The following is a 6,000-nucleotide window of genomic DNA, read 5'->3' as shown; positions in this document are numbered from 1 at the left end:
GAAAAATGTAAATCAAAATTTGTTTTTGTTACGTTGTGGTTTGGTAAATAGTACTCCTCGTCGCAAGATCTCCTTTAACCGATTGTATTATTTATGTGTTGTTTTGATCGTATTTTTTTAAAAGTATATAAATATTGTTTGATTTGTCTCAATTAATATTTTTAAAATATCAATTTCTATAATTTTTACTAATAGATAATTAAATATATTCGTAATCAAAATTATGTATCGGCATGGTGGTCAATGAGTTTTTATATTTTGAGATGGATGGAGTATTGTTTTCCCATATGCTATTTAGTAGAAAGTCTTGTTTAACGGTCTCGTAGATTTACCTCAGTTGGTAGGACATCGATTATATATGTAGTGGGTCAGAATTCGAACCCCAATCATCCCACTTATCGACATTAAGGATGAAATTTCTAGGCACTTTCTTACTTTAATAACTATTACAAACAACTTCATCACTACTATATATATAACATTGAATTCAAAAAAAATAATTCAGTTTATACTAACTTCTCTCATTTTCTCTGTGCACACTGCAATCTAAGTTAGTTAACTTGGCCTTCACCTTATCACTCTGCAGTATGCACAATCGCACCTTCTGGTGGATATCAGTACTCAAGTCCATCACACACACACAAATTATGGTGGTCTGTCACTTTCGATTCCTCCATCACTATATCTTTTATGGCAGAAAACAAAGTTTCCCTCCCAACTTATAATTATGCCGCCTAAACCACTTTCATTAATGATCTCTTTCACTTAAGCCTAAAAGACTTTTCCAATTCTCATTGTCTCAAAATTTTGAATATTGCTTTTCTGCAATTGATTAAATATTTTTCATATATAAATTGGCATGTACTCCGTATTTCCATACCGTGATTTTTCAAAACATCTTCACATATCTTTGATTTTTTTTTTTTTGGTCTCAAATGGGTGCTTATCTATTCAACGTGGAAAATGCATATAATTGGTCATTAACGGTTCTTCTACTCATTCGTCAAAAAAACTGTTCATCTACTTTGTGATGTTGTACTACTAGAGTACAAAGTTTTCATCGTAGTATTTTAAATTTTCTTAATATACTACTACAAATTTTCATTGTAGTATTTTAAATTTTCTTAACATACTACATTATTTTTTCTTGACGCACAACATTAATTTTTATTTTTGACACAACATTAATTTTTATTGTTAATGTGTATTTTCTGCTTTTGTATAATGTCAATATTTTTGAGAGAGTATTTTTATGGAAAATGATAATTGGATATTTTTTATTAATATGTTTTTAATTTTGAAAGTATCGTTACAACAATGATTAAATTTGAAATACTATAATATATTAAATTTAAAGAATTCATATAAACTTCCTATAATAGAACTGACCCCTAATAATCCTTAGTTGGTTCAGTGGTGATTGACGTTGAACTTCGTAGGAAGGATCACGGTTCGATCTCCCGCAACTACGATCAGAAGGGGACTGAAATCATTTGATGTTAGAACTGACCCCGAACCAGATTAAATTAGTGGTGAAAGCTAAAAAAAAGTGACCCAATACATTCAGAGGCCTTTTCATAGTGATGTTATAATAAGTACAAAATTTACTTTTTTATATCGATGTCCTTACCATTGAGTTAAGCTTACGGTGATATATTTTAACGAGTATAAAATTTATCATTCAAATTGAAAAATTATATCATATATATAATTCATGTAAAATGTATAGAAATTTAAAATCATTTGGTATATTTGACATGTTATTAAGACTCACAAAAATTAACAATTTATGTATTTTTAGCCCATGATAGAAGAAAAAAAAAATCATGCTACATTGCGGCCCTCCCCAACAATTTAGTCTAGCTCCGCCATTGGGGGATAGTGTCCAAGTCTAAGGTGTTGGATATTTATCTTTAATTTATTTTAAAGTTAATTATTATATAAATAATTTTTTATAACTTATTTTCTCTCTTGACTTGGTCATGTGTCACCGTTAGAAATAAATTAAATGTGCTTCAATTTCCTTTAAGTGCCTAATTAAAAGGATGAATAATAACAATAGTAACGTAAAACTAGGAGTCGAAGGTTGGATGAACTCTTGGAGTATATAATTGAGCTACTGCTGCTTCTTGGAGACAAGGAAAATCGTATGTATATGCATAGAAGAATAATATAATATACATACAAACATATATGATAAGAAATACAAACTAAGTTCCCATGAGCATCCAAAAAGTAGTTCTACCAGACCTTGCTAATTCACGTGCAGTGCTAGCAAGATGTGACTGTTGTATCCTGGAGGGTATTAGCTATGTGACCAACTGCACCGGGTAACTTACCTGTGGTGGCAAAATACTCTTAAGCTCAGTGCAATTTGCACGCTTCAGTCAAAATCGATAAGCGTTTCTTCTTCTCTATTTTAGTTTATTTTATTATGTTACCAATTTTATTTTATGATGTATAATATTTATTTGTACCAATATTTCTTTGATTTATATTAATGAAATAATTCTATGTCTAATATTTTTCCAACAATCTTAAGAGTAATCGTTTTGAATTTGCATAGAATTATTATTATAAAGTATACTTGTTACTAATTCTATTTTTAGATTTGTTTATGCCGCTGCTGATGAAAGATGATTGGAGTGACATGTTGTGATGATCTTGACCACTAGTTAAAATTGAAAAACTGTGGGCAGTATAGCAGCTTGGCGAACTTAATTATACAGGAAAATGATGAATAAATTTTTGAAAGTTGTACCTTGTATATTTCATCCAGGTTCTATCTATTCTACCTTGTTTAGTTCTCTTTGTTTAAAAATGATTTATATGTCCTTGAGTGTCAATTTGTGCCCCTATGAATTGGGGGATATGAATACTTAATTTTTGTGTTGAATTTTTCCGAAAATATAGTAGTGTAGTTGAAAGGTATTAGCATTTTTTAATATATACTGATCTTACTTATACTTGTTTACAATGATATATTTGGGTTGATATATGAACTTGTATTTTTTATGATTGCTGCCATATAAGGAATGCCGTGTCTTTGCTATGCGTTTGAAAGGGTAATTAGTTACACCATTATATCATGTTAGTATATAGTGTTTACAAATTTATTTCTTATTCGATCATGATAATGGAAGAGTTTTGGTTTCCATGACTTAGAATCTCAGCAGAAGTGCATGTGTAGGAATGTGTAATATTATCTAGTCTCAATATAACTTGATTAATTGAGTTAATTATTAATTATGTAAAATTGATCTATGACTTGTATAGCTGGAAAAATAATAATTTGTGGGTATAAAATTTATTGATATATGCACTTTAATTTGTGTAAAATGGTTTTTGATGTGGGGGCTTATCCCATATTCTAAAAATTTAATTTGTACTTAATTTATATATGTGGAAATGATAAGTTGAATTTTGATTATATTATCTTGGAACTTATAGGTTGAACTTATTTGAGATGCGGTCACTGGTATAACATGAGTTTCTAAAAGATTTTGTATTGGTTTATTGTATTACTCTTTGTTTCAATTGATATTAGGGACATTGATATATTTTGATTTTGGAATATGTAAACATGATAATCTTTGATCTTGTTGATTATTAAGAGATGTCGTTGTGTTACGAGATATATTTTGATGTGGGGGGTTTATATTGAGTTTAGTATCATGTTAACTTATTTAGAGTTTCTAGAATTTTATAACCTCGTTAAACATGTAATTTGTGAAATCAGTTTTATGTGTATGACAATATTGACATGATAAAATTTATACTAGTTAAGCAATGGTGAAAGGATTTAGACTGTGAATATTGAATATCTTAATGAGTATCATATTGTTGAATCTTAGATGGTGCTAGCATTTTTTTTTTTTTTTTTTTTTTATTATACATACTGATCATATTTATGCTTTGCTGTGTTTATCGTGTTGAATATTCATAACGTCAACTAATTATTATTTAAGTGATGCAGTAAGTTTTAGTTGCCACTGGAGAAGAATAATATTGGAATTTGGAAACATCGAGTTTCTCGAGAATGGACACTTGCATCTATTATGTATTGAGAAACCATTGGACATATTTGAGCCCAAGATTTTAATATTTGAGAGATATTATGAAATATATATATATATATATATATATTGTGGAGTATCCATTGTATTAGAATAATACAATGATGATTAATAATAAAACTTTTGATAAGAATATAAATATTTAAGTGGATTAATTTCTCCAATGTGGGGGTTTGTCGCTTGAAATTATTTCGAGTAGACTTGGATAAATAATTTGTTTGGAGAATTAATTCTACAAAATGTGGGGGTGTTGTCACTTGGAAATTTTCAAGTAGACCTATACCAATAAATCTAAATATAGATTTAATTTCTCTCATAGTGGAGATGTTGTTACTTAGAATTTATCTAAGTAAGCCTATGATAATAAATCATAGATGTGCATTTGAAAATAAATGATAAAATATTGATTAAGAGACGTCTTAGTCAATGTATTGTGATTTTGTGAAACAACGCGTTGTGAGTGATATATATAAAGGATCCTGTGATAATCCCACTGAGCAAGAAACTAGTGGATGATATATACATCGAGGGGGATGGATTTATGTCCAATACAAAAATTGAGAGTGATGGTAACCCAACATAGATTGTGAAAATTCGCAAGGCTATGTTCATATGGGTAAGAACAAGTCACTTGTCAATTTGAGGAGACACTATCCAAATTCTATTTGAGTTCATCCCTATGGTGTAGGATAGTGTATACTACAGCGATGGAGGTTGGGTTTTTCTCTTAATGAATCTATAGCTCATGAATGAGTGGTGTGCTTGACTGTGGTGTACACTTGATAGATTCACCTATATGAGTGTTGAGGTGAGGCCGCTTCTATGAAAGCTTGGGCAGACTTTCTAGAGCCACTCATGAAATCCAGGAATAGGTGCAAGGCCAAAATGCATCACACCGCGTTGAACAACTTTGGACGAGAGATCAATGTGAGTGATGAAGTCACTGTTTCACATACGGAATGAGGTTCATAGAGGTTATAATCTCACCGACATTCTAGTGGATCAAATTTCATTTGCTCTATGTGCTAGTTCATAGTCCAAAAGACACTAGTGCTTATGCGTTGATTTTTCACGCTCTTGGGAACACTTAAAACTTAAAATCTAAAACTTTAAAATAAATTGTGGGGGATTGTTGGATATTTATCTTTAATTTATTTTAAAGTTAATTATTATATAAATAATTTTTTATAACTTATTTTCTCTCTTGACTTGGTCATGTGTCACCGTTAGAAATAAATTAAATGTGCTTCAATTTCCTTTAAGTGCCTAATTAAAAGGATGAATAATAACAATAGTAACGTAAAACTAGGAGTCGAAGGTTGGATGAACTCTTGGAGTATATAATTGAGCTACTGCTGCTTCTTGGAGACAAGGAAAATCGTATGTATATGCATAGAAGAATAATATAATATACATACAAACATATATGATAAGAAATACAAACTAAGTTCCCATGAGCATCCAAAAAGTAGTTCTACCAGACCTTGCTAATTCACGTGCAGTGCTAGCAAGATGTGACTGTTGTATCCTGGAGGGTATTAGCTATGTGACCAACTGCACCGGGTAACTTACCTGTGGTGGCAAAATACTCTTAAGCTCAGTGCAATTTGCACGCTTCAGTCAAAATCGATAAGCGTTTCTTCTTCTCTATTTTAGTTTATTTTATTATGTTACCAATTTTATTTTATGATGTATAATATTTATTTGTACCAATATTTCTTTGATTTATATTAATGAAATAATTCTATGTCTAATATTTTTCCAACATAAGGTAGGAAATATCTAAGGCTCAAAGAATGATTACAAATATATTTACATATTTATCTCCCTCTAAAGATTAATCCTTTTACCGCTAGATTAATCCTTTAAAGATACTCTCTTTGAATTTTCTAATATACATTAGCTTTTCTAATTATTTTTTCTA

Source organism: Trifolium pratense, linkage group LG2 (assembly GCF_020283565.1).
Source record: "Trifolium pratense cultivar HEN17-A07 linkage group LG2, ARS_RC_1.1, whole genome shotgun sequence".
Classification (NCBI taxonomy): Eukaryota; Viridiplantae; Streptophyta; class Magnoliopsida; order Fabales; family Fabaceae; genus Trifolium; species Trifolium pratense.
This window is presented reverse-complemented; position numbering follows the sequence as displayed.